This window comes from Pseudophryne corroboree, chromosome 5 (assembly GCF_028390025.1).
Source record: "Pseudophryne corroboree isolate aPseCor3 chromosome 5, aPseCor3.hap2, whole genome shotgun sequence".
Lineage (NCBI taxonomy): Eukaryota > Metazoa > Chordata > Amphibia > Anura > Myobatrachidae > Pseudophryne > Pseudophryne corroboree.
The window spans coordinates 642,351,019-642,365,449 of NC_086448.1; positions in this window are offsets into that span (position 1 = coordinate 642,351,019).

A 14,431-nucleotide genomic window follows, 5' to 3' on the forward strand; every position below is an offset into this window, starting at 1 on the left:
CCCAAACCTTGCATTTTTGTATTGCTAAAATGGTATCAATGGAGAGAGATTTATAAGCATCCTCCAGGGCATGTATTTTAGTTAGTAGAGCATCCCTTCATTATTATTTTTATTTCTTGAGAAAGGCACTTACTGTAATTGAATACTCTTTCCATGGATGTGAGCCTTCCAGATAGTAATGGGGGAGGTTTCACCATCATTGTTAATAGAAAAATACTCAGTTACTGCCTTCTCAAACTGGGATTAACAGGTTGTGCATTGGAGAAATTAATTTTAAAATTCCATTGTCTGAGGAGTGTCTCATTTACATAAAGATGAAAAGAAAGCAGTACATGATCCTAATCAGTGATTTGACCAATGGTAACATATTCCACAAGATCCAAGTGAGAATGGCCTAAAATAATCAGAGATGGAAAATGTTTCAAGAGTCGTAGGTAAAGTCCCTTTCTGCTAGATGGAGGAGTTGCATGGTATCTATTGGTTAGCTGCTATAGAATGTGCTCCTGAACCCTCTAGTCTCTTTAAGGGGGAATCTAGGAGCTCCTAAAGAGATGTCAAGATGATGTTCCAATGTCTAGTTCAAATCATCCCTGTTACAAAAATATCCCCTAATTTATCATCAATATTATGGAAATACAGTACATATCTAAGAAAGTGGCTTGGCCATGATTAGGTGCATAGAGATGAATGTAAGAGAACCACTGTCATGCAGTTACCAATAGACCATGGCACTCTTCAAAGGGGAAGGCCATTGCATCAGATAACCAAAGATACTTACAAAAAAGAGTTGCAACTTTTTAAAGAAAAGTCGTAATAAAACAACTAAGGAGAAGGAGATTCCAATAGTTACCACCCTTTATTCCAAGCGCTTTTAGAACACCCCAGGCAGGAATTCAATCTCTTAGAGAGCTGGAGTATATGTCCTTTAAAACAAAATATACAACACAGACATAGTGTGATACTGTAGAAATTTGATATAAGATAAATAAATAAATTAGGTCCAGACTCGTACCCCAAGTTGTGGTCTACAATAGTAGACAATATCGCCTTAATAGGAACCGATCACCAACTCGCAAATATCCTGGCACCTCAATGGTCTTTTAGGAGAAGTTCCCCTTCTTACTCCACCGAAGGTATATGTGAATCAAAATAATTTCCAGATAGTGTATTACCGTAAAATTTATTGACGCATACAACATAAAAAGTGATCTACAAGATGGGTTCTCACCAGATGGAATGGTCTACACAAAATGGCAGACAACAGCGTTTGTTAATGATAAAACCAGGCGTCCCCAGAGTTGATCAAGTACAGCCAGGCAAGAACTCCACATGTAGTCTGCTACCTTCACCGACGCATTTCGATAGCTGCAGGCTATCTTTTTCAAGGTGTATATGGTAGCAGACAGTCAGTAATATTTATACTTACCCCAATCAAATTAACCTAAAACCTAATGCCAGACATGGATCCTCTATTTTCTAATATCCTATATTACAATCATTAAATGGTATACAGTTTAAAATCCATTCCACCTATCGGTGTTAGCTCTAAAGCTTCCGTTTCCCACCTAAAATGATTATCCAATGATGTCCCCTGGAAGTCGTCACACCCACAATCCGCTTCCAGCCTGTTAAGGGCGGAAGTCCTGTTAACGGAAATCCATCACCGGAAGTGACGCGATTCTCTACGTCCATGTGTGTGTCCAAGTATGTCCTTCCCGTTGTAATCTCCCTCACCGGAAGTGACGCGGGTGTGTCCGGGATATCCTTCCCTTTGTAGCCACTAGCAGGAAATGACGTTGGCGGAAGTGATCTCGTATTCGGTAATCTCGCGGTGCTGGCGATATATTTTCTTTTTTATCTCCATGGCAACATTTCCAAAGATCGTGAATGTAGCCTTCCATTCACATCTTATGTCCCGAGATTCAGCACCATTTTTTTGTAGTCCATAACATAAATTCAATAAAAGAAACAAGTTTAGTATGATGTAATATATAACAAATATAAGATTATAAAATGTATTTAAAAGATACTATAAAAATACACTATAAAAATACACTATAAAAACCATTTGGTTTCAAAATCCTTATTCAGCCCTCCTGGTTCCAAAGTTTTGAATTTAAAGATTATTTGCATCTCTGCCTTTGCTAGTTGTTTTTGTGGATCCCCTCTGGAAAGAGGCTCTGGACCTGTTCTGCACCTATCTTAATAATAATGAAAATCACATAAGATTGACGTTTGATATCAACCAGAAGGAGGTCAATTTTTTGGACCTCACCATTTACATTGAAGAAGGGTTAATCAAAACTAAAACGTTTGTGAAACCCACTGATTCAAAATCAGACATCAACAAGCTAAGCTGCCATCATGACAACTGGCTAAATAGTTTCCCTACCAGTCAATTCAAAAGATTGAGACGTAATTGTTCGGACCATTCAGTTATTGAGACACAATCATTATCAATGGAGAAGTCTTTTGTAGATTGTGGTTATGACAAAGGACTTCTAAAAAAATCATTGGAGGAGGTGTCAAAAATAAATAGAACAGACTTATTGGCAGCTAAAAATACCAATAAAAGCTAATTTGATGACAAATATAAGTGGGCCTTTATTTCAGCCTATTCTTCTCAACATAGAAAAGTACAAAATATTTAAAAAAAACACTGGTCCATCCTAAAAAAAGATCCCATTATTGGACCGGATCTTCCAGAGAGACCAGTCTGCATATACAGGAAAGCCCCTAATTTACAATCTAAACTGGTACATAGTTTCCTTCAAGCACCCCCAATTGGACCAACAATAACATCTGAGAGTTTTTACTAGAGATGAGCGGGTTTGGTTCCTCGGAATCCGAACCCCCCCGAACTTCAGCCTTTTTACACGGGTCCGAGGCAGACTCGGATCTTCCCGCCTTGCTCGGTTAACCCGAGCGCGCCCGAACGTCATCATCCCGCTGTCGGATTCTCGCGAGGCTCGGATTCTATCGGGAGACTCGGATTCTATATAAGGACCCGCGCGTCACCGCCATTTTCACATGTGCATTGAGATTGATAGGGAGAGGACGTGGCTGGTGTCCTCTCCGTTAGAATAGATAGAGACACTTGAGTTGATTTACTACTAACTTAGTAATTTTGGGGAGCATTAGGAGTACTCAGAGTGCAGAGTTTTGCTGATAGTTACTAGTGACCACCACCAGTTTTATTTATTATTTAATATAATCCGTTCTCTGCCTGAAAAAAAACGATACACAGTCACATACCATATCTGTGCTCAGCCTCAGTGTGCTGCATGATAATATCATCTATGTATATCTGACTGTGCTGAGTGCTCACTGCTCACACAGCTGAATTGTGGGGGAGACTGGGGTGCAGTTATAGCAGGAGTACAGTGCACACTTTTGCTGCCAGTGTGACTGACCAGTGACCACCAGTATATTGTCTGCCTGAAAAAGTTAAACACTCCTGTGGTGTTTTTTTTTATTATTCTATAAACGCATTCTGCTGACAGTGTCCAGCAGGTCCGTCATTCATTATATCATATAAATATTTACCTGCAGTAGTGTTATATTTTTTTTGTTCATCTCTATCATCTTTATCATCTCTATATTAGCAGACGCAGTACGGTAGTCCACGGAGTTTAGGAGTCTGCTGACAGTGTCCAGCAGGTCCGTCATTATATTATATATACCTGCAGTAGTGATATATATATATTTTTTATATCATTATCATCTCTATACTAGCAGACGCAGTACGGTAGTCCACGGCTGTAGCTACCTCTGTGTCGTCAGTGCTCGTCCATAATTGTATACCTACCTGTGGTGGGTTTTTTTTTTCTATCTTCTTCATACTAGTAGTTTAGGAGTCTGCTGACAGTGTCCAGCAGGTCCGTCATTATATTATATATACCTGCAGTAGTGATATATATATATTTTTTATATCATTATCATCTCTATACTAGCAGACGCAGTACGGTAGTCCACGGCTGTAGCTACCTCTGTGTCGTCAGTGCTCGTCCATAATTGTATACCTAACTGTGGTGGGGTTTTTTTTTCTATCTTCTTCATACTAGTAGTAGGAGTCTGCTGACAGTGTCCAGCAGGTCCGTCATTATATTATATATACCTGCAGTAGTGATATATATATTTTTTTTATATCATTATCATCTCTATACTAGCAGACGCAGTACGGTAGTCCACAGCTGTAGCTACCTCTGTGTCGTCAGTGCTCGTCCATAATTGTATACCTACCTGTGGTGGGGTTTTTTTTTCTATCTTCTTCATACTAGTAGTTTAGGAGTCTGCTGACAGTGTCCAGCAGGTCCGTCATTATATTATATATACCTGCAGTAGTGATATATATATATTTTTTATATCATTATCATCTCTATACTAGCAGACGCAGTACGTTAGTCCACGGCTGTAGCTACCTCTGTGTCGTCAGTGCTCGTCCATAATTGTATACCTACCTGTGGTGGGGTTTTTTTTTTCTATCTTCTTCATACTAGTAGTTTAGGAGTCTGCTGACAGTGTCCAGCAGGTCCGTCATTATATTATATATACCTGCAGTAGTGATATATATATATTTTTTATATCATTATCATCTCTATACTAGCAGATGCAGTACGGTAGTCCACGGCTGTAGCTACCTCTGTGTCGTCAGTGCTCGTCCATAATTGTATACCTACCTGTGGTGGGTTTTTTTTTTCTATCTTCTTCATACTAGTAGTTTAGGAGTCTGCTGACAGTGTCCAGCAGGTCCGTCATTATATTATATATACCTGCAGTAGTGATATATATATATTTTTTATATCATTATCATCTCTATACTAGCAGACGCAGTACGGTAGTCCACGGCTGTAGCTACCTCTGTGTCGTCAGTGCTCGTCCATAATTGTATACCTAACTGTGGTGGGGGTTTTTTTTCTATCTTCTTCATATTAGTAGTAGGAGTCTGCTGACAGTGTCCAGCAGGTCCGTCATTATATTATATATACCTGCAGTAGTGATATATATATTTTTTTTATATCATTATCATCTCTATACTAGCAGACGCAGTACGGTAGTCCACGGCTGTAGCTACCTCTGTGTCGTCAGTGCTCGTCCATAATTGTATACCTACCTGTGGTGGGGTTTTTTTTTCTATCTTCTTCATACTAGTAGTAGGAGTCTGCTGACAGTGTCCAGCAGGTCCGTCATTATATTATATATACCTGCAGTAGTGATATATATATATTTTTTATATCATTATCATCTCTATACTAGCAGACGCAGTACGTTAGTCCACGGCTGTAGCTACCTCTGTGTCGTCAGTGCTCGTCCATAATTGTATACCTACCTGTGGTGGGGTTTTTTTTTTCTATCTTCTTCATACTAGTAGTTTAGGAGTCTGCTGACAGTGTCCAGCAGGTCCGTCATTATATTATATATACCTGCAGTAGTGATATATATATATTTTTTATATCATTATCATCTCTATACTAGTAGACGCAGTACGGTAGTCCACGGCTGTAGCTACCTCTGTGTCGTCAGTGCTCGTCCATAATTGTATACCTACCTGTGGTGGGGTTTTTTTTTCTATCTTCTTCATACTAGTAGTTTAGGAGTCTGCTGACAGTGTCCAGCAGGTCCGTCATTATATTATATATACCTGCAGTAGTGATATATATATATTTTTTATATCATTATCATCTCTATACTAGCAGACGCAGTACGGTAGTCCACGGCTGTAGCTACCTCTGTGTCGTCAGTGCTCGTCCATAATTGTATACCTAACTGTGGTGGGTTTTTTTTTTCTATCTTCTTCATACTAGTAGTAGGAGTCTGCTGACAGTGTCCAGCAGGTCCGTCATTATATTATATATACCTGCAGTAGTGATATATATTTTTTTTTTATATCATTATCATCTCTATACTAGCAGACGCAGTACGGTAGTCCACGGCTGTAGCTACCTCTGTGTCGTCAGTGCTCGTCCATAATTGTATACCTACCTGTGGTGGGGGTTTTTTTTCTATCTTCTTCATACTAGTAGTAGGAGTCTGCTGACAGTGTCCAGCAGGTCCGTCATTATATTATATATACCTGCAGTAGTGATATATATATATTTTTTATATCATTATCATCTCTATACTAGCAGATGCAGTACGGTAGTCCACGGCTGTAGCTACCTCTGTGTCGTCAGTGCTCGTCCATAATTGTATACCTAACTGTGGTGGGGTTTTTTTTCTATCTTCTTCATACTAGTAGTTTAGGAGTCTGCTGACAGTGTCCAGCAGGTCCGTCATTATATTATATATACCTGCAGTAGTGATATATATATATTTTTTATATCATTATCATCTCTATACTAGCAGACGCAGTACGGTAGTCCACGGCTGTAGCTACCTCTGTGTCGTCAGTGCTCGTCCATAATTGTATACCTACCTGTGGTGGGGTTTTTTTTCTATCTTCTTCATACTAGTACTTTAGGAGTCTGCTGACAGTGTCCATCAGGTCCGTCATTATATTATATATACCTGCAGTAGTGATATATATATTTTTTTTATATCATTATCATCTCTATACTAGCAGACGCAGTACGGTAGTCCACGGCTGTAGCTACCTCTGTGTCGTCAGTGCTCGTCCATAATTGTATACCTACCTGTGGTAGGTTTTTTTTTTCTATCTTCTTCATACTAGTAGTTTAGGAGTCTGCTGACAGTGTCCAGCAGGTCCGTCATTATATTATATATACAGGTTGAGTCTCCCTTATCCAAAATGCTTGGGACCAGAGGTATTTTGGATATCGGATTTTTCCGTATTTTGGAATAATTGCATACCATAATGAGATATCATGGTGATGGGACCTAAATCTAAGCACAGAATGCATTTATGTTACATATACACCTTATACACACAGCCTGAAGGTCATTTTAGCCAATATTTTTTATAACTTTGTACATTAAACAAAGTGTGTGTACATTCACACAATTCATTTATGTTTCATATACACCTTATACACACAGCCTAAGGTCATTTAATACAATATTTTTTATAACTTTGTGTATTAAACAAAGTTTGTGTACACTGAGTCATCAAAAAACAAAGGTTTCAATATCTCACTCTCACTCAAAAAAGTCCGTATTTCGGAATATTCCGTATTTCGGAATATTTGGATATGGGATACTCAACCTGTACCTGCAGTAGTGATATATATATATATTTTTTATATCATTATCATCTCTATACTAGCAGACGCAGTACGGTAGTCCACGGCTGTAGCTACCTCTGTGTCGTCAGTGCTCGTCCATAATTGTATACCTACCTGTGGTGGGGTTTTTTTTTCTATCTTCTTCATACTAGTAGTTTAGGAGTCTGCTGACAGTGTCCAGCAGGTCCGTCATTATATTATATATACCTGCAGTAGTGATATATATATATTTTTTATATCATTATCATCTTTATACTAGCAGACGCAGTACGGTAGTCCACGGCTGTAGCTACCTCTGTGTCGTCAGTCACTCGTCATCCATAAGTATACTAGTATCCATCCATCTCTATTGTTTACCTGAGGTGCCCTTTAGTTGTGCCTATTAAAATATGGAGAACAAAAATGTTGAGGTTCCAAAATAGGGAAAGATCAAGATCCACTTCCACCTCGTGCTGAAGCTGCTGCCACTAGTCATGGCCGAGACGATGAAATTCCATCAACGTCGTCTGCCAAGGCCGATGCCCAATGTCATAGTACAGAGCATGTAAAATCCAAAACACAAAATATCAGTAAAAAAAGGACTCAAAAATCTAAAATAAAATCGTCGGAGGAGAAGCGTAAACTTGCCAATATGCCATTTACCACACGGAGTGGCAAGGAATGGCTGAGGCCCTGGCCTATGTTCATGGCTAGTGGTTCAGCTTCACATGAGGATGGAAGCACTCAGCCTCTCGCTAGAAAAATGAAAAGACTTAAGCTGGCAAAAGCACAGCAAAGAACTGTGCGTTCTTCAAAATCACAAATCCACAAGGAGAGTCCAATTGTGTCGGTTGCGATGCCTGACCTTCCCAACACTGGACGTGAAGAGCATGCGCCTTCCACCATGTGCACGCCCCCTGCAAGTGCTGGAAGGAGCACCCGCAGTCCAGTTACTGATAGTCAGATTGAAGATGTCAGTGTTGAAGTACACCAGGATGAGGAGGATATGGGTGTTGCTGGCGCTGGGGAGGAAATTGACAAGGAGGATACTGATGGTGAGGTGGTTTGTTTAAGTCAGGCACCCAGGGAGACACCTGTTGTCCGTGGGAGGAATATGGCCATTGACATGCCTGGTGAAAATACCAAAAAAATCAGCTCTTCGGTGTGGAAGTATTTCAACAGAAATGCGGACAACAGGTGTCAAGCCGTGTGTTCCCTTTGTCAAGCTGTAATAAGTAGGGGTAAGGACGTTAACCACCTCAGAACATCCTCCCTTATACGTCACCTGCAGCGCATTCATCAGAAGTCAGTGACAAGTTCAAAAACTTTGGGCGACAGCGGAAGCAGTCCACTGACCAGTAAATCCCTTCCTCTTGTAACCAAGCTCACGCAAACCACCCCACCAACTCCCTCAGTGTCAATTTCCTCCTTCCCCAGGAATGCCAATAGTCCTGCAGGCCATGTCACTGGCAATTCTGACGAGTCCTCTCCTGCCTGGGATTCCTCCGATGCATCCTTGAGTGTAACGCCTACTGCTGCTGGTGCTGCTGTTGTTGCTGCTGGGAGTCGATGGTCATCCCAGAGGGGAAGTCGTAAGACCACTTTTACTACTTCCACCAAACAATTGACTGTCCAACAGTCCTTTGCGAGGAAGATGAAATATCACAGTAGTCATCCTGCTGCAAAGCGGATAACTGAGGCCTTGGCATCCTGGGCGGTGAGAAACGTGGTTCCGGTATCCATCATTACTGCAGAGCCAACTATAGACTTGTTTGAGGTACTGTGTCCCCGGTACCAAATACCATCTAGGTTCCATTTCTCTAGGCAGGCGATACCGAAAATGTACACAGACCTCAGAAAAAGACTCACCAGTGTCCTAAAAAATGCAGTTGTACCCATTGTCCACTTAACCACGGACATGTGGACAAGTGGAGCAGGGCAGACTCAGGACTATATGACTGTGACAGCCCACTGGGTAGATGTATTGACTCCCGCCGCAAGAACAGCAGCGGCGGCACCAGTAGCAGCATCTCGCAAATGCCAACTCTTTCCTAGGCAGGCTACGCTTTGTATCACCGCTTTCCAGAATACGCACACAGCTGAAAACCTCTTACGGCAACTGAGGAAGATCATCGTAGAATGGCTTACCCCAATTGGACTCTCCTGTGGATTTGTGGCATCGGACAACGCCAGCAATATTGTGTGTGCATTAAATCTGGGCAAATTCCAGCACGTCCCATGTTTTGCACATACCTTGAATTTGGTGGTGCAGAATTATTTAAAAAACGACAGGGGCGTGCAAGAGATGCTGTCGGTGGCCAGAAGAATTGCGGGACACTTTCGGCGTACAGGCACCACGTACTGAAGACTGGAGCAACACCAAAAACGCCTGAACCTGCCCTGCCATCATCTGAAGCAAGAAGTGGCAACGAGGTGGAATTCAACCCTCTATATGCTTCAGAGGTTGGAGGAGCAGCAAAAGGCCATTCAAGCCTATACAACTGACCACGATATAGGAGGTAGAATGCACCTGTCTGAAGCGCAGTGGAGAATGATTTCAACGTTGTGTAAGGTTCTGCAACCTTTTGAACTTGCCACACGTGAAGTCAGTTCAGACACTGCCAGCCTGAGTCAGGTCATTCCCCTCATCAGGCTTTTGCAGAAGAAGCTGGAGACATTGAAGGAGGAGCTAACACAGAGCGATTCCGCTAGGCATGTGGGACTTGTGGATGGAGCCCTTAATTCGCTTAACAAGGATTCACGGGTGGTCAATCTGTTGAAATCAGAGCACTACATTTTGGCCACCGTGCTCGATCCTAGATTTAAAACCTACGTTGTATCTCTCTTTCCGGCAGACACAAGTCTGCAGGGGTTCAAAGAACTGCTGGTGAGAAAATTGTCAAGTCAAGCGGAACGCGACCTGTCAACATCTCCTCCTTCACATTCTCCCGCAACTGGGGGTGCGAGGAAAAGGCTCAGATTCCGAGCCCACCCGCTGGCGGTGATGCAGGGCAGTCTGGAGCGACTGCTGATGCTGACATCTGGTCCGGACTGAAGGATCTGCCAACGATTACGGACATGTCGTCTACTGTCACTGCATATGATTCTCTCACCATTGAAAGAATGGTGGAGGATTATATGAGTGACCGCATCCAAGTAGGCACGTCAGATAGTCCGTACGTATACTGGCAGGAAAAAGAGGCAATTTGGAGGCCCTTGCACAAACTGGCTTTATTCTACCTAAGTTGCCCTCCCTCCAGTGTGTACTTCGAAAGAGTGTTTAGTGCCGCCGCTCACCTTGTCAGCAATCGGCGTACGAGGTTACTTCCAGAAAATGTGGAGAAGATGATGTTCATTAAAATGAATTATAATCAATTCCTCCGTGGAGACATTCACCAGCAGCAATTGCCTCCACAAAGTACACAGGGAGCTGTGATGGTGGATTCCAGTGGGGACGAATTGATAATCTGTGAGGAGGGGGATGTACACGGTGATGAATCGGAGGATGATGATGAGGTGGACATCTTGCCTCTGTAGAGCCAGTTTGTGCAAGGAGAGATTAATTGCTTCTTTTTTGGTGGGGGTCCAAACCAACCCGTCATTTCAGTCACAGTCGTGTGGCAGACCCTGTCACTGAAATGATGGGTTGGTTAAAGTGTGCATGTCCTGTTTATACAACATAATGGTGGGTGGGAGGGCCCAAGGACAATTCCATCTTGCACCTCTTTTTTCTTTCATTTTTCTTTGCGTCATGTGCTGTTTGGGGAGTGTTTTTTGGAAGGGCCATCCTGCGTGACACTGCAGTGCCACTCCTAGATGGGCCAGGTGTTTATGTCGGCCACTAGGGTCGCTTATCTTAGTCACACAGCTACCTCATTGCACCTCTTTTTTTTCTTCTTTGCGTCATGTGCTGTTTGGGGAATGTTTTTTGGAAGGGCCATCCTGCGTGACACTGCAGTGCCACTCCTAGATGGGCCAGGTGTTTGTGTCGGCCACTAGGGTCACTTATCTTAGTCACACAGCTACCTCATTGCACCTCTTTTTTTTCTTCTTTGCGTCATGTGCTGTTTGGGGAGTATTTTTTGGAAGGGCCATCCGGCCTGACACTGCAGTGCCACTCCTAGATGGGCCAGGTGTTTGTGTCGGCCACTAGGGTCGCTTAGCTTACTCACACAGCTACCTCATTGCGCCTCTTTTTTTCTTTGCATCATGTGCTGTTTGGGGAGTGTTTTTTGGAAGGGCCATCCTGCGTGACACTGCAGTGCCACTCCTAGATGGGCCAGGTGTTTGTGTCGGCCACTTGGGTCGCTGAGCTTAGTCATCCAGTGACCTCGGTGCAAATTTTAGGACTAAAAATAATATTGTGAGGTGTGAGGTGTTCAGAATAGACTGAAAATGAGTGGAAATTATGGTTATTGAGGTTAATAATACTTTGGGATCAAAATGACCCCCAAATTCTATGATTTAAGCTGTTTTTTAGGGTTTTTTGAAAAAAACACCCGAATCCAAAACACACCCGAATCCGACAAAAAAAATTCGGTGAGGTTTTGCCAAAACGCGTTCGAACCCAAAACACGGCCACGGAACCGAACCCAAAACCAAAACACAAAACCCGAAAAATTTCCGGTGCACATCTCTAGTTTTTACAGGTGTTTTTACTAGGAGCCTGGGGGGAGGGTTTAGCTAAAAACTACGGGTCATGCAGTGAGAATAGTGGGGATGGCGGTAGTAAACAAAATGGGGGAGAAGTTGGGGGGAGGGTAAGAACAGGCAGTAAGGTTATTAACATGGGTACTAAAAGGGATTTTACCAAAGCACTAACCAATGACGATTACAGGTCATCCTTGCCACATAAGGTGAAAGATGTCCCTAATGCAAGGGAAAATACTTATCTTAGTTGTATGTATGTAAACGCCAGAAGCATTACTGGTAAAAAGGGTGAACTAGAAATACTTGCAGCAAGCAAACAGTATGATATTATAGGCATTACTGAAACTTGGTGGGATGAATCTCATGACTGGACAGTCAATCAAGAGGGCTATACACTGTTTAGGAGAGACAGACTAAATAAAAAGGGTGGAGGGGTGTGTCTGTACGTAAAGCCGTTTTTAAAACCTAATATATGGGAAGATACTCAGGAGGGTACTGTAGACACTGTTGAGACACTATGGGTAGAAATTGCATGCGGGGGAAAAGGAACAAAAAAGTTAGTATTGGGTGTATGCTATAGGCCGCCTGGTATCAACGCATCTGATGATGAATTGTTACTAAAGCAAATTGAAAAAGCAGCAGGAGTAGGAGACATAGTAGTGATGGGAGATTTTAACTATCCAGAGATAAACTGGGAAAACGATTCATGTGATACTGCTAGGGGCAGTATGTTTTTAAACACACTAAATGATAACTACCTAGTCCAACTAATTGAGGAACCAACTAGGTACAATGCAATCTTAGACCTGGTATTAACAAACAATCAGGATTTGGTATCGGGTATTATAGTAGGGGAACCCATAGGAAACAGCGACCATAATATGGTCACATTCAATATCAGTTTCTACAAACAGCCCTATACTGGCTCAACTAGGACTTTAAATTTTAGCAAAGCAAATTTTGAAATGGTGAGGGTATTTTTCAGGGATATTGAATGGGAAGGTTTGTTTTTAGGAAAAAATACTACGGAGAAATGGGAGGTACTAAAATTCCTGCTAGCTAAAAATACACTCAAATATATTCCTATGAGTAGCAAAAAAGGGAATAAAAATCATAAACCGATGTGGCTTAACAAAAAGATTAAGGAACTTATGGGCAAGAAAAGGCGAGCATTTAAAAAATAAAAATCTGACGGGGAAGCAGAGTCATTTCAGCACTATAAGGAATGTAACAAAAATTGCAAAAAGGAAATAAGAGCGGCTAAAGTAGAAACTGAAAAACTAGTAGCAAAGGAAAGCAAAGCAAATCCCAAAAAATTCTTTAAATACATCAATAGCAAGAGATTAAAAAAGGAGAGTATAGGCCCTTTGAAGGACACGTTGGGAGTCTTAAGCAAAAATGATAATGACATGGCGAACACACTAAATGAGTTTTTTTCAACAGTATTCACTAGAGAGGACCCAATTCAGGGACTGACACACAATCTCAATAAGGACAATATCACACTGATAGGTACTTATTTAAGCGAGGAAGTAGTCTGTCACCGATTAAAACATTTAAAGATTAATAAATCACCAGGGCCCGATGGTATTCATCCAAGGGTTCTAATGGAGCTTCACTCTGAACTGGCAAAACCGCTATCTCTGATCTTTGAGGATTCAGTTATATCAGGTATGGTTCCCAAAGACTGGCGTATAGCGGAAGTAGTGCCTATATTCAAAAAGGGAAGTAAAGCTGAACCAGGTAACTATAGACCAGTTAGTCTTACATCTATAGTGGGGAAAGTATTGGAAGGTATTCTAAGAGATAGTATTCAGAAGTTCCTTGAAACCAATAAGGTCATTAAAAGGAATCAACATGGGTTTATGAAGGACAGATCCTGTCAAACCAACTTACTTGGCTTTTATGAAACAGTAAGCGCAAACCTAGATCAGGGTAAAGACGTGGATGTAATCTTTTTAGACTTTGCCAAAGCGTTTGATACTGTACCACACATGAGACTTATATACAAGCTACAAGAATCAGGGCTAGGAAGCACAATATGCACTTGGGTCAAAAACTGGTTAGATAATAGGAAGCAGCGCGTTGTGGTTAATGGATATTTTTCAACTTGGACTGAAGTGCTAAGTGGTGTGCCGCAAGGCTCAGTATTAGGACCGCTATTGTTCAATATTTTCATTAACGACCTAACAGAAGGTCTAGAGAGCATGGTGTCAATTTTTGCAGATGATACCAAATTGTGTAAGGCTATAAATACAGAGGAGGATGCCGAGTCTCTTCAGAACGACTTAGTTAAATTAGAAGCATGGGCAGCCAAATGGAGAATGCGCTTCAACACAGACAAGTGTAAGGTAATGCACTGTGGTAACAAGAACAAAAATTACACCTACCTACTAAATGGGGTAAAACTAGGGGATTCTGTACTGGAAAAGGACTTAGGTGTCCTCATAGATAGCAAGCTAAGCAGTAGTACCCAAAGTAGGACTGCAGCAAAGAAGGCTAATAAGATATTAGCATGCATAAAACGGGGTATTGATGCTAGGGACGAGAGTATTATACTCCCATTATATAAATCACTAGTGAGGCCACACCTTGAATACTGTGTACAGTTCTGGGCACCG